The sequence below is a fragment of the Prionailurus viverrinus genome, chromosome D2 (genome assembly GCF_022837055.1).
Source record: "Prionailurus viverrinus isolate Anna chromosome D2, UM_Priviv_1.0, whole genome shotgun sequence".
Classification (NCBI taxonomy): domain Eukaryota; kingdom Metazoa; phylum Chordata; class Mammalia; order Carnivora; family Felidae; genus Prionailurus; species Prionailurus viverrinus.
Window position 1 is genome coordinate 393,226 of NC_062571.1, and position 25,695 is coordinate 418,920.

The following is a 25,695-nucleotide window of genomic DNA, read 5'->3' on the forward strand; positions in this document are numbered from 1 at the left end:
CTCATTATTTCTTACCATAATCACTTGACATAAGAAATTCAAAGCCAAAAGGTTACGCTGCTTTTCCAGGTCACACCTGGATGAGACGCAGGAAATTAAATTCAGGTGAAATTGATGACTCAGTTGAATGATACCACCCAATCCCTCCTTCCTACTCTATGTAGAGCAGTTTAAAACCAATTTCTTTGCCTGGTTCTCAGGTGTACTTTAAGGGGCTGCATCAGCACTGAAAGCTACATCTCGGGGCCGATCCTGCTGCAAGAACAGTAAGTGCCAGGAGAGCCCCAGCCTGGCCCAGCCACAGGCAGAAGGAAGAGAGCGTGGTCTCCACCAGCCCTTCACCCTCAATGCAGTCGGTCTCCAAACCTCTGCCCCCCCCAGCGCCCAGCGGCTCTCCGCCCTGCCCCTGGCTCGCCACCCCGCCCCACCCTGTGGTTCCTGCCCCGCCCCCGGCCGTCCGCCCCGCCCCGCCCCGCCCCGCGGTTCTCTGCCCCGCCCCACGGTTTCCGCCCCGCCCCCGGATCTCCGCCCCGCCCCCGGATCTCCGCCCCGCGCTCTCTATCTGAGGACCTTCCTTCCGCGTGAGGAGACTTAATCAGTCACCACAGCCGCCAGCCGGGCTCACAGGCCGCACCCGAGCTGCAGACTGGAGGAGGAGACTACAGCCCACAGGTGGCGGCCCCGGGCCTCCCCTCAGGCCGCCGCGTGCTGACGCCAGAAGATTGGCGACCACCAGTTCTCCTCAGAAGCCTCAGGGCGTCAGAACTCAGCCATGAGCTGTGTGGACCGGGCCCGGTGCCCCTTGTGTCCGTGTGGACGGCACGCCGCCTATCCCTACAGTGACGGGACACAGTCCGGACAACACGTCCCCGTCCCCACGACGACGGGACACTCCCCGGAGGCGCCTCAGCCCAGACATCCTCATTGTCCGTGTGGACGACACGTTCCGGTCCGCATGATGATGGGACACGGCCCGGATACTCCTCAGTTCGGACATTCTCAGTGTCCGTGTGGACGACACGTCCCATCCCCACAGTGACGGGACACACACAGCCCGGACAACCTCTGTGCCCTTGTGGACGACACGTCCCTGTCCCCATGGTGACGGGACACGGCCCGGACAACCTCTGTGTCCGTGTGGACGACACATCCCATCCCCACAATGACGGAACACGGCCCAGAGGCACCACAGCTCGGACGTTCTCAGTGTCCATGTGGACGACACGTCCCCGTCCCCACGGTGATGGGACACGGCCCGGACAACCTCTGTGTCCTTGTGGACGGCACGTCCCCGTCCCCACAATGACGGAACACGGCCCGGAGGCACCGCAGCTCGGACGTTCTCAGTGTCCATGTGGACGACACGTCCCCGTTCCCACGGTGATGGGACACGGCCCGGACAACCTCTGTGTCCTTGTGGACGGCACGTCCCCGTCCCCACAATGACGGAACACGGCCCGGAGGCACTTCAGCTTGGACGTTCTCAGTGTCCGTGTGGACGACACGTCCCCGTCCCCACAGTGACGGGACACAGCCCGGACAACCTCTGTGTCCTTGTGGACGGCACGTCCCTGTCCCCACAATGACGGAACACGGCCCGGAGGCACCGCAGCTCGGACGTTCTCAGTGTCCATGTGGACGACACGTCCCATCCCCACAGTGACGGGACACACACAGCCCGGACAACCTCTGTGTCCTTGTGGACGGCACGTCCCCGTCCCCACAATGACGGAACACGGCCCGGAGGCACCGCAGCTTGGACGTTCTCAGTGTCCATGTGGAGGACACGTCCCTGTCCCCATGGTGATGGTACACGGCCCGGACAACCTCTGTGTCCATGTGGACGACACATCCCATCCCCACAGTGACGGGACACACACAGCCTGGACAACCTCTGTGTCCTTGTGGACGACACGTCCCTGTCCCCATGGTGACGGGACACGGCCTGGACAACCTCTGTGTCCCTGTGGACGACAGGTCCCCGTCCCCACGGTGACGGGACACGGCCCGGAGGCACCTCAGCTCGGACATTCTCAGTGTCCGTGGGGACACGTCCTGTCCCCACGGCCCAGACAGCCGCAGCGTCCCCGCGGAGGACCCTCAGCGTCCAGGACCAGGCTCGGCTCGTGCAGCCCTCACCGCTGGAAGAAAGGGTAAGAATACACCACACTTGGCCACAACACGTGTCCACTGCTTTTTGGCAACATTTACTGGTCTGTGTACACACTGGGCAAAAGCTACTTTTGACGTGTAGACGAGGAGTTGGAAAATCACGGGTTTTGCGCAGAAGTGTCCTCTGGAGAGGACTTGTGTGTGTGGCATTGCTGCACCATGTCCTGCAGCGGCCCTGCTGGTGACGCAGGGCCGTGTGGTGTCCGCGGGTCAGAGGAGACGGGGCACGGGGCCCCGAGGGGGAGGCTTGCCCAGGCTGTACTGGTCACACTGAGGAGACGCGTGCCTCTTATTCCTGTCACCCTGCGTGTGCACTCTGTCCCCACCCTCCGCGTTCACTCGGCAACGTTAGGTACCTTTGGGAAGTGTCCTGTCCCTCTAGATAAAGTGCCCTGTGTGCCTCAAGCAGAGGTTGTAAGCAACACATCGCTCGGATACCCTGTTATTAACATTCCTACGAATGCTGCCTTGCGGAGATGCAAAGGCTCCACCGGCTGTTCCTGCAGTTGTGTCGGTCACTGTCCCAGGAGGGAGACGACGGGGATGCCACCCAGGGTGTGCAGAGGCAGTATCCATCGTGGGCCCCTCTGCTCGGCACTTTTCATTGTGCACATAGTGTGTGGAATGGACACGGGGGTCCTCCTCTTACAGCTAGTCTTCTTACATGTTAGTAGGTTACCAGACAACAGAACGGTTAGTAAACGTGCGTTTTGTAAATTTTGCGTTAAAATTTATAAGGCGGTGATCTTCCGAAAATGACTGGTGGAAGGGAAATGGTTAAACTTATGTCTTAACAAAATCAGTCCTTGAGACCTGTGGATTCTGTTGTCGTTTCTCCTGGTTTGTTAAAGAAACATGGGCTCTGGAATTAAACTGCTTGGTTAGAGTCTGCGGTCAAAAACTTGCTTAAAGTTCTCCACGTCTCCCGTTTTCCCATCCATAAGATAACACAGCAATGTCATTGCTTCAGTGAGTTGTTCTGAGATTAAAGCAGATGATAAATAGGATGACTTGGAAGGGCCACTCAGTGGCTCGTAGTCACCTCTTCTAGTTGTGTGTGGCCAGGGGTTAGCATGCTTATAGGAGAGCAGGAGAAATTAGGTCGGAAACACCGGCAGAACCGGGGTTGAGAAGAGCCTCCTTACCCGGTGAAGAAGATCAAATTCTCTATGTAAAGGAGCCATTTAAAGATCTGCTTAGGATGAATGTTTGGTAAATCTTGTGGCAGATCTTTACCAACAGAAACCAGAAGGCCAGCATGTGGTACTAAATGCCACAGTAGGAAACGGAAGTGGTAGGGTGGCATGAATCTGAAGAGACGTGACTCGTGATAGACACACTGAATTATTCGACTTGTGTTGAGGAAGCGAGAGAGATCCAGGAGGAATTCCATTTCTCGTGTTTAGATGACTCAGCAGATATAAGCGGTAAGACAGTGAAGACAAAATAAGAAGTCTTTTAGTGCATAGATTACAGCTAACATAAACTTGGAATATGTTAAATATATGATACCTAAGAAACTTTCAGGTAGACATAGACACTAACCTGGAACTTGGAAGTTTGGGCTGAAGTTATTGATTACAATTCACGAGAAAAAATCACGATGGTTAAAGAATGAATGATTCCACCAAACTAATAAGAAAAAAATACAGGTCCAGGGTGGAATTTCCAGAAACAATATTTAAGAGGTGAGGCTAGGAAGATATTCAAGAATAATCTGAGCCATCGGATAATCAGAAGAGAATGGGGTTGAGAGGAAGTCAAAGAATGAGCAAATTTTTAAAAAAAGGAGTGAATACCCAACAGTGTGAAATTCTGCAGAAAGGAAGTAAGGTAATAACTGAAAATACCAACTGGGTTAGGTAGGGAAGATGTCCCTCATCTCGGCAAGTGTGGGACGAGTAGAGAGAAATGGACAGAAAGCACATGGCAGCTTAGGGGGGAACAAAAGGGGAAGAATTGCAAATATGAATGTAGACCAGTGTCTTTCTTAAAGTTTAACAAATGGCAGGGACAGAGGAGCCATTAGCTAGAAGAGATCTCGCAACTGAGGGAAGTGGTTTATTTTGTTTCTTCTAGCTTTTAAGATGAGGAAAACATGTTTTTAGGTGAAAGAAGGGACACTCTGGGGAATATGAATTTACAGAAGAAGGGGCTTGTTTTATCATGTCTCTAACACTTAGAGACCCGTTTTCGTTTCGCCCAGTCATATACTCATTTCCCTCATCTAAATATTTCTCCTTTTTCCTTAACCCTTTATTGTGTCCTATCTCTTCCTCCTCCTGCATTTATGCTTACTCTGGCACTTATATTCTGTACCCGTCTGCTGACAGGCCCATGTACTTTTCCTATTCCCTCCTCTGCTATCTTAGGGATTTTGCAAGATTACTGTGCCTATTTTGATGGGAGTCTGTTGGCTGAGGTCACATCCTTGATAAGAATGATTGATTGGTAGTTGTGGAAAATACTGGTATTTTACTCAGTTAACATTTGTATAGTTTATCAGGTATAGTCAGTATTTGAATTCAACCCTGTGACCTAAGGGGAAACCCAGGTCCAACATACAAAGAGTAAGAGTAGATATGTTTTCAGAGTATTTTGATACTATTTAAAGAATAATTTTTAGGAGAAAAGACACAAGTTCATTTTCTATCTCGGTTGGTCAGAGAAGGACCAAACCTTCGCTGATGATCTGAAACAGAAACCTCAAGGTGTGAAATTATGTAACAACCTAATGTTTCCTATGTAACTGTCTTTACAATTTCAGGTTGTGTTTTTGGGAGGAATGTGACCATCTCCCAGCTATGAAACACTTAAATCAGGCGAGATTGAAAATCTCTAAGTAGAAGTCAGTTTTATGAGTGCCTCAGAAAGTGATCAGAAAATAATGTTTTTTTTTTAACACGCTCTTGTCTCTGAGATTGCTGGATGTAGATGGAATTCAAATAGTGCTTTTTCCTCTCTGGGCCAGTGCCCCACATTGAGTACGTTAAGCACCTTTCACTGGTCCGCAGCAATAAAGCACATTTTCTTAGTGTCAGAACAGACAACCCATAACCATCAGAGCCACCGGCGTTGGGTGATTACATACTGTCTTTAAGAAAATGTGATGCTAAGATGCAATTCAATTTCAGGAATAGGATGTGTCTCCTGGCAGCAGGCTCACATTATTAGACTATCGTGGTGGGACATTGTGCATTAGCTGCAGGGGCATGACTGTAATACAAGCAAATAGAAAGCATATCTCTGACCAAAAAAAAGGTTCTTGAAAAATTGTATCTCAAATATGTTTACTTTTAGTGTTCTGGAAGATGACAAAAGATCTCAAATTTATAGCCCTGAGAGATGGTAAAACCAAGTGTAGACCACATGCTTTGGATTCACATATACCTAGTTTAAAATGTTGACTTTGGGTCCTAATTGCCATGTGACCCAGGGCACATTACCCATTCCTCCTATGCTGTTGTTTCCTTACCAACAAGTAAGAATATAGTACCTACCTCATAGGGCTGTGCTGAGGATTATTATCTAATATGCATTAAGCTGCTATTACTATTTCTGGCTGTTATATTTCCTGTCATTTAGGAAATAAGGGTAGGGGACAAGGAGGTGTGGTTGGGTCAGAAAGCAGAAGATTCAACCCAAATGAAATACTAAAGAAGATGGCAAGCCATATACAAACCAAACAGATCTTTTTTTTTTTTTTTTGATTACTTATTGCCTCTATTTTTTAGCCTAATTCTATATGAAAATTCACATGTGCTAATACCATTATTTTGGCATTCTGATATTATAAGGTTTATTTGTTTTTGGTTGGGCTAAAGAAACCCTGGCTTTTACCTGTCTAGGAAGTATTATCATATCTTCATTCTTTGGACTGAATACCAAAAAGGTGTATTTGTCCTAGGAGTAGGAGGATTATGTCCATCCTCCCCAAACCAGATGCTGGAACCAGTCGAATTAAGCCCTTCTAGCACCAGGATTTTACACTAGAGTTTTGATTGGTCTTAGAAGTTAATTGCTTATTTCAGTAACTGCATATGGACAGTAACCTTCAAAGTGCCAAAAATGAATGGATGAATAAAGCATAAGAATTCTCTGTGGAGAAGCCCTGGTGTGTGCTTGGGGCAACAGAGGGCCTCTGGTTAGTGAGATCAGTAGTTGCAGTAGGCATGTAGTCCACATGACTGGATAATCTGAAGGTGAAGGAACTAAGTTGTACAGTTGGCCGGGAGGGTTTCTGCCTCCCAATGGAGGGGCTTCCAGCTGAGTCTGTTTGAACTGGAAGGACCTTGTCCCAAGAACTGAGCCAGTTGTGCGATTCATGCACTAGGAAAGCTATGTGGGCAGTGGATATTACATTAATATTCTAGTCAACTCAGTTTTCCTACAGCAAGGAAAGGTTGTGTGTGTTCCCCAAGGTACAGAGGCAAATGCCCTATTTTCACCTTGTTTCTCCCTCCCTTCTCCACCCAGGGTGAAATGAGAGGCTCTGCTTTTGACACCAGGAGTAGTATATAAATGCATCCTGGGTAAAAATCCCTATGACCTTGTCTTCACTTTGGCTTCTGATATATTCCTGTAATGTTGTTGATAGCATAGTGATAACCTCAAAATCCTTAACTTCCCCAGCCCCAAACCTTGAAACTTCAAATATAAATATATTTGCCTAAATTCAGTGCACCAAAATCAAGTTTATCATTTGGATAATGACCTATTAGAGAAGTTAGCATGTTTCTTTAAACATTTATAAAATTTAGAGTAATTCATATTGATTTTTGAAACTTTTTAAGATCTCTGTACAGTTTGGTTACCTGGCTTTCATTTTATTTTGCTAAGAGCTTTTTAAGGTTTACTGCATTTCTTTCTCTACCATACCCCCACATCCAACTTGTTAAGAGCTGGGGCTGAGTAAGGGGGATTCTTTACTTGGGGAAGGTATCAAAAGGAATGTTCCAGAGATTGGGCATTTAGTACATATTGGGTGAATTGACTTTTGACAAATTAGCTGTCAGTAAACTGGCTTTCTTTCTGCAACTTCAGGAACTAAATCTAAAAGGTTGCCTACTGCTTTTCATAGGTGTATTATTTTTTTTTTTTCAAATAAGAATCAATTTCCTAGCAAGTAGAATAAAAGTATGCTAGAAGGAGTTCAGAAGAACAGGTGGACTTGTGCACTGCACATTGTTATCTACAATTAGAGAAAGGCGTGTTAACATGAAAAATAAGGCTCCTGTTAGATTAAAACATGCAAAACCACATTAAGGAGCTAGTGTTATGGAGATCTTGCAATGATTTAAAGTGATATATGCTTGGGACTACAAAAGGGTTCTAAGAGAGTAACAAGGATAATTTCAAAACTCACTGAAAAGCAGAATCTTCCACTGAAAGAGGCTGATTTTCTTCTGGTTATAAAAGAAAACCCTGTTCGAGAAATGATAGTGCTAAGTTATCCAGCGGTACTGAGACTGTCAGAAAGCAGTAGATGTTCCTAGGAGTAAGAAAGCATAAGGACAAAACTGATTAGAGTTTGGACTTTGATGACAGCTGTGAATGGAAGTCCTATTTCTGGAGGGTGCATTTGCTTTTATGGAGTGAAAACAGTCAAAGATGAGGGAGACATACAGCAGACTTCTTTCTTCTTTTTCAAGTAAGTTACCAGCACACAATTCAACACTCATTGGTTTGCAAATGCAGACTGGTTTCCCTCTTGCTGTGTTATATATATTTTTCCATGACAATTGGTAGGTGGGCATAAAAAAAGATTTAAACTCCAAAGAAATTAATTTGTAAGTTATTAATATTGCTGATATAATTGAAAGACAACTATGCTTTTAGAGTATTGTTGAATAATTTACTGATTGTGACTTAAGCAAAGAAAGAACAATAAGTTTATTTTATAACAAATATACATTTAAACTCTTCAGATTTGTCTGTTGTGTCCACCAGAAAGGGTAAAAAATGGAAACATAATTAGATACAAACAGTACAAAACTAACTTTTTCAAAGAGAAAAAGAAATTCGGTAAGGCCGAGGAGTTTTAAAAATTCTAGTTAGAAATTCTTCATGCTGTTTTAGTATACCCTAAGTTGATGGCAAATCTTGTATGAGTATAGGAAAATTTAGAGCAGTTACGTAAAACATGTTCAAAGCGAAATTTCAGAAAGCAAGGGGAGTCTGTTCATATGGAAACCTTCATTAGGGTCCTTACAAATTTAGGCAACTCATTTCATCAGAATGAAAGGACCTTAAAAAAAAATTTTTTTTTGATTTATTTATTTTGAGAGACAGACTAAAATGGAGTGCAAGTGGAGGAGGGGCAGAGAGAGAGAGAGAGAGAGAGGAGGGACACAGAATCTGAAGCAGGCTCCAGGCTCTGAGCTGTCAGTATAGAGTCCCACGCGGGCCTCGAACTCATGGACTGTGAGATCATGACCTGAGCTGAAGTTGGATGCTTAACCGACTGAGCCACCTAGGTGCCCTGGACATTTTTTTTTTTTTTAACTGCCTTTATTTCAATGATGTCTATGACTAAAACCACAGGTTTGCTTTTCACTTGGAAATACTGCTATTTTTGGTTATCAGGGTAAGAGTGGCATTTTCCCTAAGTCTACAACCTTGTCTGTCTTTGCAGAGACTCCTAACGTTTAGTTTCATTGTCTCTCTATTTGTTTTTGAGGTGGCTTATACCCTCAGCTATGCTGACTGCACATGCTTCTGTCAGCCCTGGACTATCATTCTCTATTGGTCTTGAGTTTGAGGATATAAGAAGGCTTTTGCTGGTTTCATTTAATTTAAACTTGGCATCTTGAAAGATAATTTCTTCCTAAACATGTATATCCTCTTGCTGAATTGTTTTAATTTAATTAATTGACTCCAAGGACTTTCCTCATCTTTTTCATTTCTATTAACTCTTCTCCACTACTTGTACAATCCCTTAGATGTTTTATATTCACTCTGTATATAGTATTTTGAATTTTAATGGTATATTTACGCTCTGCTTATTTCTCCTATCTCCTGAAGAGCGTCTCCGGAAGAGTTATGGATATGACCATAAAATCCAATAAAGATGCATTTGTCAAACTGATTTATTTCCCAAACTCTGTCCCTGTTAAATTCATAAAAGAATCCAGATTTCTGCAGATATTTGACTACCGTAGTGGAAATGATAAGAAGTGCAAGAGTGATCCAGGCACAGATATTAAAAAGAGCCACATGAGAGAAAGCACTGTCGCATAATGCTAAATTGTTTCTTCTCAAAAGATGAGGCAATCACCTAAGTAGAAAAATTAATCATAAAGCATGTTAAATCATCAGGCATGATAAAAGTTGGCTTTTATGATTCATGATAATTAGTTCGGAAAACTAGAAGGTATAACTAAATAGACTTGTGAGAGCAACTCACAACTGAGTAAGTTCATTTTACTTTCAGATTCAGCAGACAAGCCAAATGCTTCACACACACAAAAAAAAGGTCTCCAAATTTATTATAAAACCTACATTTTTAAGTCATGGAGCCTCAGTACCATAGTGTGATTTTTTATGTACCACCTGGTAAGTAAATAAATGACTTTGGCAAAACCTTAAAATAAGAGAAAGGTTTGTCGTCACTTTTTTGTCCCCTTTCCTTATCATCATATTTCCACAAAATTCAATGCCAAAAAAAAAAAAATTCTTGTTCCATGGATGTTCCATACAATATGGACACAATAATAATAGCAAAATTGTCTCATCCTGGTTTAGCTGTCACAAGCTGGAAATAACTCAGACTTGAGTTTTTCCTTACTTGTTCAAGGGAGTCATTTAAATGTCCTTTATGTGCTTGCAATCAACTGTGACTATCAGTTTTTTCGCACCTCATATTTTTTCTTTTCCTCTGACACTGAAGACTTAATGCACTCATTTTCTGGTCACTGTGTTCACTTCCACTGGAGAATTTGTTTCTGTTGGGTCACTTTCATCATCATGTTGTCTCCTAAATTAGGACAGTTGTAAGGATTTGTGGTTGATGAAATTGATTTAGATTTTTTTTTTTTTTTTTTACTCCAGTGGGCACTATGCTCCATTTCTTTTCTTAACCTGTGTTTCCGTGTGCTTTTCTCCTCTCATTTTCAAGATACCTGAACACATAGCTCATTGATATATTGCTTCCTGTCATCCCTTTTCCCCAGGACTCTACAAGTCACTTTGGGCTGGGCTAAAAGGGAATCTGATTGATACAATGGAATATAAACAGATGGCTTGAGGATTAGCCCTAATGTATTTAGTTATTAGTAAACAAGATTTGTTTTCTGTCTTGCCTTTAGCCTCCTTGTAAGGCAAGTCTATAATCAAGGAACAGGCTTGGAAACATCTGATTTTGCCATGGGTTATAAAGGTTAATTCTGTACAACTTTCATTCTGTAGACAATGTCAAGGTACAAACCAGAAGTATTTGCTTACTGCTGAAACAGTTGCAGTTTTGCATGCAATTGGTGGCCCCCCAAACAGGGCTGCTTTTCATAAACATCCATATTTTCCTCTAATACAAATCAGTGTGTCCTTTGGGATTCATGCTTATCTTTTCATATGACAAACTAGACCTAATTTCAGTTAAGATGGAATTGAAAATCAAAAAACCACAGTATTACATTCAGCCTTCATCTTTAAAAGTATTTGACCATCGTCTTTATCAAAGTAACCTCAAATTAAGACAGTGTTGTTAATCTTCATTTTGCTGATGAGGAAATGAAGGACAGGGAGGGTGAGTCACCTGGGATTACACAAAAAGTCAACAGCAAAACTTGGACAGAAAATAATATTACCAACTCCCTAGATACCTTTGTTATTTGGTTGGTTTACTTATTATTTATTGAACACCGATATCTCCTGATGCAAAGAAAAAAATTTAGTCTCCTGTTATCACTTATATTCTAAAAAATACAGAGTAAAAGAAAAACATACACTTTGTAAAAATACTATGATATGAAGATAATTTAGACATTATTTGTATAGTTTATCAAAGACTTTGTAAAATGGTGCCTCTTTGAGTCTACATAGAGAAACACTTTTGGGAGCTAATGTTATATGTCAAGATCATAGTCATTCAGATTCTTTCAGCATCAGCAGAACAGAGTTAGGAAAATATCTCAGTCAGTTGTTTGAATGAGCATATGTATAAAGTATAATGATCCTCTAAATTCATTTTTTTAGCTTTTTTTAAAGTTTACTTATTTATTTAAGTAATCTCTATACCCAATATGGGTTTGAACTCATGACCCGGAGATCAAGAGTCGCATGTTCTTCCAATTGAACCAGCCATGCACCTCTCTAAATTCATTCTTTAATCACTTTACTTTCTTTAGTTTACATTCTTTACTTTAAACACTTACTGTGTGTACAGTTTATTCTAGGTTTTTGACACTGGTAAAATGTGTACATAAAGTTGCAGTACTGGGTGGGGTTCCTGGGTGGCTCAGTCGTTAATCATTTGACTCAGGTCAACTGCTCAGGTTATGATATCATGATTTTTGAGTTCAAGCCCCAAGTGGAGCTCTGTGCTGATGGCACGAAACCTGCTTGGGGTTCTGTTCCTCTTTTTCTGCCCTTCATCTGCTTGCTTTTTACTTCTATCTCTCAAAAAATAAATAAACATTTAAAAAATGCAGTACTGGGAAAATGTGTACTTAATACTTTCAAAATAAAGAGGAAGTAGTAGAGTTTGGGGTGTATCTTGAAATCTCATAAATTCTATTAATATCGTTTTGTGTTCCTTTTGATTTTGCTATTCTTGTTTTTAAACTCATTACCAAATAATTGATTAAAATACTGCCTGCTTCTGTTCTGAATGTTGCCCTTTGTACCATGTCAGAAAATATATGAACTTACTTCCCTTTTGCAGTGTTTTATATCTCCGTTGTCAATTCCCAACTATTTAATTCTTCTTGCTCTGATTTGATTTCTTCTTTTTTTTGAAGTTTATTTATTTATTTTGAGAGAGAGAGAGATCATGTGCATGTGCCCAGAGAGGGAGAGAGAGAGAATCCCAAACAGGCTCTGCACTGACAGCACAGAGGTTGATCTCACAAACCCATGAAATCATGACTTGAGCTAAAATCAAGAGTCCGATGCTTAACTAACTGAGCCACCCAGATGCCCTTCTGATTTATGATTTCAATTTTTCTCCTTTTGTTATCTTTGTTTCAGATTATTTATTCTACTTTATCTGTTTTGTTCTTTTTTTTTTGATAATATTTCTTTGAAACATTGCTGAGATCAAGGCAATAACACTTGACTTTGATAGCAGAGATCAGTTAGAAGTCTATTTCTTTTTGAAAAATAGCCATTTCTAGAAAGTGTTGTTGGTAAAACCAACTTTTGTTCCTTAGTGGAAATTTTTTCAGCTTTTTCTTTAAGTGTATTTTATCTGCTCATGGTGCTTCATAATACATTATAGACAATTATTTATTTATTTTATCTTCCTGAGGGGAAATGCCTGTTAAATGGTTTCTGGAACCCAGAAAGAAACTTGACTATCTCATGCTCAGGTGGGAGAACATGTGTTTGATTCCCTTTAATCTCTTGAGAAAAAGAATTTAAGATTTCTCAAACATTAATCAGAGTGTATTGATATCTGATAGCTCATGACATATTATATGCAATAATGAATCTCTCCAATGGAGTAAAATAGCCAAATTGACAAAAGATGATCTTTTGTCATTCTCATGTGAAGTAACCCAATAGTATCTACTAAATGAGTATTTCTTGTCAATATTGTGAGTTTTAAAGGAACAGGCATAACTATATTTGATATTATTTTGGGACACATTTTAAAAGGGTACTGGGGTTCCTGGGTGGCTCAGTCGGTTAAGCATCCAACTTTGGCTCAGGTCATGACCTTGCAGTTGGGTTCGAGCCCTGTGTCGGGCTCTGTGCTGACAGCTCAGAGCCTGGAGCCTGTGTCAGATTCTGTGTCTCCCTCTCTCTCTGCTCCTCCCCTACTCATGCTCTGTTTCTATTTGTCTCAAAAATAAATAAACATAAAAAAAAATTTTAAAGGGCACTAAAGAAGGAAAAATTAATGGCAAGATACACTACTTCTCTCATAAATCTCCCAAAAGTAATAATTATTGCTAAGATGTTTTCTTCAAAAATGTATTAAAATTAATTTGATGACTTGTTTAGAACAAATGGCTACTTTTTTATATCCATTGTAAACCAACACATTTATTTCACATGTATCACTGTAAACCAACATTTTTATTTCACGTGTATCTATCAACTAAAGTTCTTATAATTGTGAATTTTGTAAGTGCAAAAATAAAATACATTAAATACTTTTTAATGTCATATAAAAATAGCATATAACATTTAACCTATATTTCTTATATTTAAAGAGTATTTCTCCTTAAAAATATGCATCATTAAGTACATATATTTAAGACACGACCATTGTCAAAAGGCTGAACACTATCAGCATATAGGTATTATTTACCTTTTATTTGAGTTTTTGTAAGATGAATAAGGTCAGTGTTCCACATTTATGTTCATATGTATTTTCATTGTCATTGTTCTTTCAATGACTACTAAAAATGAACTGTTCAAAGCCTGTTCATGAAAATTGTTCCTTAACTATATTTGGGAGGAAGACTTGAAATCAAACATTCTTTTTTTTTTTTTTAAATTTCTCCTTTCCACACACCCCATCATGAATTATAACCTTCATTTTGATGAATGTTACTTCCTTCAAATATCGTTTCTTCGGTTTTTTGGTGTCTTTCTAACTAATCCTTACAACTCTTGGGTTACTTCACTTGAAAATGACAAAAGATCATCTTTTATCAGATGGACTATTTTTACTCCATAAGAGAGATTCATTATTGGAGCACCTCAGTGGCTCAGTCAGTTGAGCGTCTGACTTCAGGTCAGGTCATGATCTCATGGTTTGTGAGTTTGAGCCCTGCATCGGGCTCTCTGCTGTTGGTGCAGAGCCTACTTCAGATCCTCTCCCTCTCTCTCTGCTCCTCTCCTGCTTGTGTTCTCTCTCCCTCTCTCAAAAATAAAATAAACATTAAAAAAAGAGAGATTCATTATTGTGTATGCCATGGGTTATCAAAATTTATCAATATTTTGAATTTCCCCCTCAAATCTGCATAGGTTTAATATACATTTTTTACATTGTGTATATATAGTTTAGCCTCAGAATAATTTCTATTTCTTTATAATTACATGATGGTGGGTGGCCATTCTCTATAGTATGTTATAGAATTGGTTGGCATAACATGGTATAGACAGCAAGTCCAATAGATAGAAACCAGAGAATGGAAAGGTCATGTTTGTCTGGAGTCTCAGTAAGTGTTTCCTAGAAGAGTTGATATGTGAATTAGATTCTTTTCTTGGATAAGTGTAGTATTTTAAAAATTTGATTTCACAGTATAAGCAAATGTGTCATATGTGGGACAAGACATATACCAGAAGTTTGGTTCAAATATTTTGTATTGGAGAAAATTAATAGATAAGAACTAATAGATAAAGACCCAAAGTTTGTGTATAAATAACCCTTAAAAGATTCTTACTATTTGTAAATGTAATTAGTTTTTAACTGTTATCACTATGGCTTTGGCCTTTATTCATTTCTAAACTTATTAAAAATGAAAATAAGAAAAATAAGTCATAAATTTTTGTGCTTTGGAGTTGTCTCTCTCTTTTCAAGTCTGGTTGCCACATCTGGGTAGTTGCCCTGGGAAATTTTTCTTGTTTTTCTCTGTAGCTTTTCCTCCTGCTGTTCCTGGGAGTTTATGTCTGATTTTGAAGTTGATTTCCTGCTTGTGGGGAAGTACTCAGGACTTGAGGGAGTTGGTCCGGAGAGACCAAGGACTTGTGCTTCTTCAGCTTATGTCTCCTTCCATAGCTGTTCCATTCTTCCGGGTGAGGTTCATAGTGATGACTTTGAAGTTCACTTATTCTTCTAAATAGGGCATTGGTGGCCTATGGCTTGTTAATCCTGCTCTTCTGCATCTCCTCCAGATATCAGCAGATCTTGAGGACTCAGGGTTTGCTGCTTGGAGGGCTGCTTTGGTCAGTGTGTTCATGATGACCTTGTCCATGCCTGGCAGTTCCAGCCAATGCCCAAGTATTTCCCCATCTCTATTAAAATATGACTGCATATACACTCCTCTTTTTGAGGTCACTTCTGATTTTAATCTTACTTACCATGAAATAGTCTTCATTCCAAATACTGAACATTTATAAACTAGACCAATGCACACTATTTATTTTACCTTGGGACCAGTTGCTTGGTAAATAATCTTTACTTTCACATGAAAGTTACTGCATTGGTGTGTCAGATGTTAGATAAAATTTGTAAAATGTATCTTTCCTTCTCCACTAAAAAAAATTATACACACACACACACACACACACACACACACACACACACTCTTGTTCTGTGGATTTGGTTTATAGACAGGAAAGAAAATAGTTACCATATTTAATGTGTGAAGTGAATCATATTCTTTCAGTGGATAGATGCCTTTTTATTGAAGATCTTGGTGTAGGTAAGAAATACCTTGGGTACTACTTGGAATAGGGACAATGAAGAAGGGATAAAGGAGAAAAATGAAACATAACACTGTGAAAGACAGGGATGAATATGATGAAATAGGTACAAGCCTAATACCAATATTGGAACATGTGACATAACTTTTATATGCCTCTCTGTGTTTTGTCACTTAACATCATTAGGTAATAAGTAAAGTGATAACCTTCCTACCACCAGTTATTTTGAACACAATTTACCGATTGAGCAGAGATTATTGGTAATTGAAAAATTAATATTGATTGTATGAGAATAGAAGGATTTGAAGATAATAAAATGCTATAATTATTTCAATCTTTTTAAATCTCTTTTTCTTATCTAATTTCATTCCCTCAAAACAATCTTTGGAGGTAATGAGACCAAGTATTATTATTCCCATTTTATAGCTAAAACAGACTTAGAAGTGAAACTGTCTTCTCTAAGCCTAGTGAATGTTAGAGTCTGCTGATCTGAAGTGTCTAATGTTTGTGACTTGGAAACAAAAAATTTCTTTGTCTTGTGTATCAATATGGGCTTTTGCCTTGAAGGAAACCACCTTAGAAGCTAATTCTGGTACAGTGAGAGAGAAGAACTTTCTATTCTGGGCTATGGAGTTAGGCTGAGCATTTTCATCAGTGACTTAGACCTGATGGGAGGAAGCAGAATGAGTAATGGCTCCAAGCCTCTGTGTTTTTGCTACTTGGATCAAAGGAAATGAATGGTATTGATGCAATTTTCAGCCTCAAGGGAGGGATTCTGATTTCTGGCCCTCTAGCAAATAATGAGATGAGTAAGAACTAACCAACAACCAGAGTCCTCCCCCTGCAGTGACGTTAGGGCTTGTTCTGAGCTCCACTTTTACCTGATGCTGGAACCCTCCCTTACCTGGCTAGTGTCCAAATGTAGGGAAAGGGCTGTCTGTATAAGATAAACAAGCTGCCCAGACTCATTGATACCTACAAGACCTATATTGGAAGAAAGCATTCACTACTGGAAAGGAGGTACTTCCTTCCTCTTCCTCTGGCCACCCCATAGAGACTATGAACTCTTACGTTAGCAATTTCAGAATTCCAAAATAAAGGGAAAGAGCCTCGACTATCAAAGTGATAGCGCAGTAAGTAGGCTTTACCTTCTAACTCCTAGATCTCCAGCTTCTGGGGCATGTTTTCCCAGAAAACATTTTTTTTTTAAATGTTTGTTTGTTTGTTTGTTTGTTTGTTGAGAGGGAGAGAGAGAGTGAGTGCATAAGCATGGAAGGGGCAGAGAGAGAGAGGGAGAGAGGATCCCAGGTAGGCTCCACACCCCCATCATAGATCCTGATGTGGGGCTCAGACCCACAAGGCATGTGATCATGACCTGAGCGGAAACCAAGAGCCAGACAGTTAACTGACTGAGCCACCCAGGTGCCCCCCTATGCTGTGTGTTTGCACCAGACTTCTGGAATCCTCGATCTAGCAGGGATACCAAGAAATGTCAGCACCATTAGAGGGGAAAAAGGGCTTTCAGTGGATTAACCCAATTTTCTGGTCTCTTCTGTGAAAAGCAGTAGTAACTAGGCTTAATCCTACTTGGGCTGTGTAAGCACACTTACAGTTCTTTTAATTATCATAACTGAAGACGTAATGGGCTTCACCAGTGGGATATCAATTTAGAATTATTTACTATGCATATTGTATCAACTCTGATCCTAATTTGTACTTCAGCAAATATAGAGAATATATTATATAATAAATACAAGTTTACTTATCTAATGGGAACAGCTCTTTTACAAGTTTCATGTGAATTGGTTATATCTGTATTTAAGAACATTTAAATTTTTAGAGAAAATATATAATTGCTCTTGTCAGTTTTAACAGTGTTTGACAGAATAGCCATAACTCTTGTTTTTAATGGGTATAATTTTATCTCCTCCTTCTAAAATGGAAAGGTTCTGAGTTCATATTTCTTTATGATGCATTTATATGATATTACTTTTGACAAATGTTATAAATCTGTTTTTGTAAGAGTCTTTTGCATTTCTGGTGTTTATTTTGATGACTTTAAATTGTGTTTATTTAAACTATCTCTTGAATGGATTGAACAGAAAATAAGTACTTATTAATACCTACCAATTTTTGAAAGACAGAAAAGGACTTTTTTTCCTCAAATGAAATAAGGGTATAAAATTGAATCATGCTATAAGTAGAAAGGAATAACTTCAGGAATTACTGCTGCTCATATAAGTTATTTTGATCTCTAATTAATTTGGGATTGCTCCCTCAATTACATGAAATATCAATTATGCCATATGTGATCTATGGTTTATGACATGTGTTTTAAATTTTATGTGCATAAACTGGAGTAAATAGTGTAATTTTAGATGTTTTTTTCCTATAAAAAATGTCATCTTGAATTGGCAAAACATTCCTTGAATTATTAAGCCACATTCTAAAAGCATTACTAAATATTAAAGGGATATTATTTACTGGTTTATAAACCTTCAAATGATTCCAAGAGTAAAGACTGAAGCAAAGAAACATGTAAGTGGTAATTTATGAACATAAGGTCAAAGGACTCAGATGAGTATGGTATTGTTGACTGCTTTTTAGTATTCTTATTTGACTGGAGATGGTTTTCTGAAATCTGAAAATAAAAAAGAGGCTTAGATCATGAAGAGCTCAAATGTAGGACTACAGTTTTTTGTTTTTTTTTTTCCTTTAGGTGTGTAGTTCCATTCCATGCAAACTTTCACTGTTGAAGTCAAAGAAAACACTAGTTTATCTTGTGTCCTGTGTTTTTCCTGCAATGGCAATATGGCTCTGTTACACATAGATTCACTTTATGGAACTAACAGACTTCAGGTTGTTGAAGGTGAACAAACTTGCTTGATCTCAGCAGTTATAAAAACAGAACTAGAAAAGGACTTTGTGTTTTCCACTCGGCAACTTTTCTATTTAGAGTTGGGATCCTATAGCCACTTATTGAATTCCACAAAATGACTTAGAGACAGAGTTCTCAGGGGATTCTTTCTGTTTCTAAAATGGTTAAGAGGGGCGCCTGGGTGGCTCAGGTGGTTAAGCATCTGACTTCAGCACAGGTCCTGCGATGGGCTCAGTGCTGACAGCTCAGAGCCTGGAGCCTGCTTCGGATTCTGTGTCTCCCTCTCTCTCTGCTCTTCCCCCACTTGCTCTGTCTCTCTCTGTCTCTCTCTCTCTAAAAAAAATAAACATTAAAAAAATTTTAGTTTAAAGTGGTTAAGAGCTCTTAGCAGCCATGTGACCTTGGATAATCTCCCAAGACCTCAGTCTGTCCACCTGTAAAATGAGGAATAATTACAAGGAAAATAGAAAGGTTAGATTGATTCTTGTGTAGTTGGCTTAGAATTGCAGTTATCCATATGAAATCAAGGTTTTATATACATGTAAAATAGAGAAATGCATAAAGATATACAAACATATGTATCTGGGTTTTTGCATAGTTCTGGAAAGGCCTACCAGTAAGGAAATGACCATTCTAGTAACTACCCCGAGAGTCTCTAACTTGTTTCCTAAATCTATTGCTTTCCTCCTATCAGGACCCAGGGGTGCCTAGAGAAATGAATGATTTCAGGACTGGGATACAGAAAGTGTAAGATAAACCTGGAATATTTTGCACTAAAAAACAAAAAGAAACACAAAAACAGAACTTCCTTTAAATCTTAAATGTTTCAAAAGGTAGTTGAAATATCTCTTAAGGAAGGCATAATGTGATCTTTTAAGCCATTTTGTTTACAGGGTAAGTGCAGTAATAATACTTTTTGTTATAGTGAAAATTATTTCGTCTGTATACTTGCATTTTAGTGTTCACTGAATCCACTCATCTGACTGGCTATTGACTGTTGGAAGGACAAGGACGATATATATCTTTTGTACTTTGTTCTGAATTACCTGATCTATGAAAGCAAAGTGACACAGATGGGAAAGATGGGCTATGGTCCTTGTTTTCTCTCCCTTTTCAGAAATCTTCTTTCTGGGAGCATCTCCTTCACATGTGCAGATACCTCACTTGTCTCCTTAAGGGTTTCCTGCTACTGTCCTTCAGAAATAGATTGTATTGTGTCAGAACTTAACCTTGGGATGAATTTGCCTCACAAAAGTACCCTTATATCGTTGCTTGTCAGCTTGGCTTCATTGTTGTAAATATCTTGTGATATTAGTCTCCCTGAGAACCATATGACCATGAAGGTAGCCTCATCTTATCTCTTTGGGAGGCCTATGTATTTTAATTGGTATTCCTAAGAAGTTAAAAGAATGAAACACTAATGGCGTAATTTCAGGAAAATTTCCAGGCTGAGATGAGAGAAGTAATTCTCATTATACTTTCCAAACTATACCACATCAGTGTTGGTTTATTCTTCTTGCTTATAATATTGCTCCTGCCAAGGTCGCCTTCTATTTGTGATGATGAGTAAATAAAATCATATCACTATAGTCTTATTGGGTCTATTGAAAAAAGAAAGGAAGAGGAGGTTATGAATGACTTTTCCATACTCTATTTAAACATTTTTAGTCTCTTATGTTTGAAAATAATGTATTCTAGTAGAGATGACACACTTCTCCTTACCTTTTTTGGCACCCTTAAAATAGTGAATTTTAATAGTCTCCTGTATATCTTTAGACAGTTGGATCTAAGAGCTTGCTTATGTGAGTCTTTCTGTGTGCATAGTTGTGAACCTACTAATAGATACACGAGGGCAGGCCAAAGTATGGAGTAGAGAGAAACTAAAAGCACTGGCAGCTTTATCAAAACAAATTGCTGCTATCTTTCATTGATTTTGAAATATTATTAAGTATGTATTTGATGAATATGTTCTAGGAATGTCGAAAGGAAGACAGTGGCTGCTCGTTCTCTTACTCATTTACCTCCTTATTTTCTCATTCTGCCAGGTGCAAGAGGCCCTTGGTACTGTCAGCAGTGTGCTCCCATGACGAGAGCTTTCGTGAAAAATAAGGGAAAAAAAATGTATATATGGAAAACAACACAGCAGAAATTGTAGCTAATGTATAGCTAAATTAAACTGAATAATATATGACACTTATCCCACCTTAAGTGACAATTGGGCCTTGTTATTATTTGGTTCAGAAACATTGATTCTTTTTTCTGATAAAAAGGAAAGAAAAATAAGCTTAATAGAATTTTACAAAGGAGAATCTTGTAGAACTTCAGTTTACATTTTTAAATAAATAAAGTTTGGTTTCCTTAAGAGTTTTGAGATTATGAGAGCAAATACAAATTAAAAATAAGAAGCTTACTTCTCCTAACTGAAAATTAAAGAAGAGACTTCCCACTGCCTCCCTTTTCCTAGAGCATTTACTTTAGAAAACTTGTAATATTGAGGTCTTTCTTTGTCGCTTTGAAATGTATGTTAATTTTTTTAAGCAGCTAAATTAATGTCTTACCAGCCGTACAACCCAGGAATATCTTTCTCAAGGACCTGGGAGCCAACCCCTTGAAATGTAACCATCAGGGAAGATAGAGCACCAGTTATTGTGGGAGATAGGAGCCTGACTCTGGCAGTGTCTACCTGCGCAAGGTAATGCTACTTCTTGTCATAAAGATATGAGTTTATTTTTCCTTTGGACAAAGACAATTAGCAAACACAGAGTACCACCCCAATTACCAGGTGAATTTAGGATGAACTTGTGTGACAGGTGGTCCTATCTAGTCCTCTTACTTGAGGACTGGTTATGGGTTTTTGTTTTTATTTTTGAGAATATGTATATAATGGGTGTTTCTATTGGCTATATAAGAGGGTGAAACTTCTTTCTGCCTTTTACAATCTCTTAGCAGATTTCCTGTGATGTGTATCACATTATGCTTTAATGCTAATGCTTATTTGATAGTAAAATTGTCTTTGTTCTCTTCTACCTTTGCAGAAAGATTTTCTGGTTTGGGAGTAGACTTGTTTTTTATTTAAATTTTTTTTTAATGTTTATTCATTTTTGAGAGACAGAGACAGAGTGCAAATGGGGGAGGGGCAGAGAGAGGGAGACACAGAATCCCAAGCAGGCTCCAGGCTCTGAGCTGTCGGCACAGATCCTGATGTGGAGCTTGAACTCACGAACTGCAAGATCATGACCTGAGCTGCAGTCAGACACTTAACCAACTGAGCTATCCAGGTGCCCTGAGGTTTGTTTTTTAAATTCTATTTCTCCAACAGTGTTTTGGATAAAAGCCTTTAAGCCTTTAAAGTGTTAGCATTTAGCACTGTTTGGTTTTAGATGCTTCATGGGCAGTATTTGCAAGGTCACCTAACTAGTAAATTATGAAACCAGGATTTGAAGCCAGGCATAATGAATAGCCTGCATATGCATTTCACAAGAAGCTGTACTGCCTCCCTATGCAAAACATGGGTAGGTTCTAGTACATCATTTTAGTCAGAATTCTCGTCAGGATGGTAACTACTTTGTTAGGTTATTTAGACATAATGTAATGGTTGGGATTTCCATTTGCCTTACTAATTTTGAAAGAAAAACTCCATAAGTGTGAATTACTTTGATTTGTTGGCCAGCAATTTGGGATTTCAGGTAACTTTTAATTATGTAGTGCTTTATATCAGTACTAGTCTTTAAGTTGGTGAAGAAATGATGAGAACATTGAAAAAATACCCATTACCTTCATTTGAATGTAAATTCTACTAATCTAATTCTCTGTTGGGCTCCTGAAATCTTTTAGATTTTTTCTTTTTATTATGCATGAAATAGCCTATTTTCATTTCCTTGTAGTCAGCATTTTCTAGAAAAATATTTTGAAACTTGTCTTGTTAGACAGATGTTAGGAAAAATCAGGCCCCGGGATTTGCTGAATCACATAGTGGGCTTGCTAATAAGACTCCAAACCCACTGGTAGAATTCTGATTTAGGGTGAATAAGAGGCCCACGCCACCCCTGACGGGGTAAGGTTTGAATGTAGGATGTTGGAAAATATCACTTGCTTACTCTAGGTTTTATTTTCCATCTGTATGGGTTGCATGTTGTGGAAGGAGTTGAGGTGAATGCCGTGATTTCTAAAATCTTGGTTAGTGGTGGTAGGGATGGGGAGTGGAAGTGGTTGGTTGTACTCATGTGGAAAGAGAACCTTTAAAAATCAGTGAGTTAGCTGCCATTTTGTGTTCCCATGTGAGCTCACCTAATCTCAGCTGGTCTACCTGAGATCTCCTGAGCGCCAGCCCTAGTCCCCCTCATGGTCCTATTTCTGTTCCAAGATGAAATAAACTATCATGAGCAATAAACTATCATAAGTTTGGGGAAACTCGGCAAACTGCAAGCACAAGTGCACGTTGGTGGGAAAAGAACTGTTAGCTGACAGAAGGTGGTTCATAGAAAGGCTATAGTAGATGATAACAAATTTCAGTTCTCTTTAAAGAAGTTAGGGGTAAACAGTATCTCTAGCACTGAAGAAATGAATATGTTCACAAACCAGGGAACAGTGATCCACTTCAACAACCCTAAGTCCAGGCATCCCTGGCAGCAAACACTTTGACTGTTACAAAGGCCACCCTGAGACCAAACAGCTGACAGAAGTGCTACCCAAGATCTTAAACCAACGTGGTACAGCAAGTCTGATTAGTTTAGGAAGAATCTGTGGATGGAAAAGCACCAGTCACTACCAGAGGGGATGATGATAAAGTTCCAGATCTTGTGGAAAATTTTGATGAAGCTTCCAAGAAGGAAACAAACTGAGTTGAGTCAACTTCTGAAGAAAATAAAACTTGAAGAAGTTACTGGGAGCTGCTATTTTATATTATGAGTGCTTTTTAAAAATTTTTTCATGGATATGCTAAAATCTAGATCTTTAATATTTTAAGCCCAAGCTCCTTGGACACTGCCACTCTTTTCAGTTTTTGCTTATACACAATTCATTCTTTGCAGCTAATTAAGCTGAAGAAGCCTGGGAATAAACTTTGAAACAAGGTTAATAAAGTTTTTGCCTAGTTAAAAAAAAAAAAAGAGTTAACACATCAAAATCCCAGGCAACAAAAGCTAAAATAAAAACATGAGACTATACTAAAGAGCTTCTGCACAGCAAAGGAAATAATATATTGAAAAGGCAACCTACAGAATAGGAGGAACAATTTTTTTTTAATTTCAATTATAAAATTTTAAAGGTTATTTATTAATTTTGAGAGAGAGAGAGAGGTACAAATAGGGGAGAGGTAGAGTGAGAGAGAGGATCCCAAGCAGGCTCTGCACTGTGTCAGCACAGATGTAGGGCTCGATCCCACAAACCATGAGATCATGAACTGAGCTGAAACCAAGAGTCAGAGGCTTAATCAACTGAGCCACCCAGGTTCCCTTGGGAGGAACTAATTTATACTAACCTGTGATGAGGGGTTAATGTCCAAAATATGTATAAAGAACTCATAACTTTATAGCAAAAACAAACAAAAAATAACAAAACTCCAAAAAACCCCAGATAATACAATTAAAAAACAGGCAAAGGACCCAAATAGATATTTTTCCAGAGATGATCTACAAATGACCAATATATATAAAAGGTGCTCAACATCATTACTCATCACGGAAATCAAATCAAAGCCATAATGAGATATTCTCTTACACGTGTACTGTTAGGATGGTTGTAATCAAAACAAAACAAAACAAAACAAAACAAAAAAACAAGAGATAACAGATACTGGAGAGGATGTAGAGAAAAGGAAATTCCCTTTTCTTTCTCTTTCTTTCTTTCTCTCTTTCTTTCTTTCTTTCTTTCTCTCTTCTTCCTTCCTTTCTTTCTTTCTTTCTTTCTGTCTTTCTTTCTTTCTTTCTCTCTCTCTTTCTTTCTTTCTTTCTTTCTCTTCCTTCCTTCCTTCCTTTCTTTCTTTCTTTCTCTCTTTCTTTCTTTCTCTTCCTTCCTTCCTTCCTTCCTTCCTTCCTTTCTTCCTTCCTTTCTTTCTTTCTTTCTTTCTTCCTTTCTTTCTTCCTTCCTTCCTTTCTTTCTTTCTTTCTTCCTTTCTTCCTTCCTTTCTTCCTTCCTTTCTTCCTTCCTTTCTTTCTTCCTTTCTTTTCTTTTCTTTTCTTTTCTTTTCTTTTTTTTCTTTCTTTCTTTCTTTCTTGAGCAGGGTAAGGACAGAGGGAGAGAATCTCAAGCAGTCTTCATGCCCAGGATGGAGCCTAATGCAGGACTCAATCTCATGACTGTGAGATCATGACTGGAGCCGAAATCAAGAGTCAGACACTCCACCAACTGAGCCACTGAGATGCCCCTAGAAAAGGAAATTCTTAATACACTTTTGGAAGGAACATAAAATCATACAGTCATGGAAAACAGTATGAAGATTCCTCAAAAAATTGAAAATAAACTTCTATGTAATCTAGTAATCCCACGCCTGACTATATTTCTGAAGAAATGAAATAAGTATCTCAAAGAGATATCTGCATACCCATATTCATTGCATCATTATTCACAATAGCCAAGATATGGAAACAGCTAAGTGTTCATCAGTGGATGAATGGATAAAGAAAATGTGACATGTATACACAATGGAATATGAATCAGCTACAAAAAGGAGGAAGTCCTGCCACTTGTAGAACATGGATCAATCTGGAGAGCATTATGCTAAGTGAAATAAGCCAGAGAGAGAAAGATGTGGAATTAAAAAAAAAAAATCTCATTACACAGAAACAGATAATAGAAAGGTGGTTCTCAGAGGCCGGGGAGGAGAAAATGGGTTGATGTAGATCAAAGGGTACAAATTTTCAGTTATTAGAAAAATAAAAGTTCTGAGGATCTGTATGGCATGGTGACTAGAGTTAATAATATGGTGTCATGTGCTTGAAATTGCTGAGAGATCTTAAGTGTTCATACCACATATACACAAAAAAGAGCTAATTATGTGAAGTGATAGATATGTTAATTATCTTGATCTTGGTAATTGTTCTAAAGTATATATGTACATCTAATCATCATGTACACTTCAAATATTGTTTGTTAGTTATTCCTCAATAAGT

The 25,695-nt window shown here is 39.2% G+C and overlaps 1 long non-coding RNA gene across 1 annotated transcript in view; it reads right to left on the reverse strand.

Moving 5' to 3' along the window:
• LOC125148145 (uncharacterized) overlaps window positions 1–25,695 on the reverse strand; it is a 45,579-nt gene that overhangs the window by 1,959 nt on the left and 17,925 nt on the right. The window contains exon 3 of the long non-coding RNA XR_007145435.1: window positions 7,538–7,663. This is a non-coding gene — a long non-coding RNA (uncharacterized LOC125148145). The remainder of the gene's footprint in view (window positions 1–7,537; window positions 7,664–25,695) is intronic.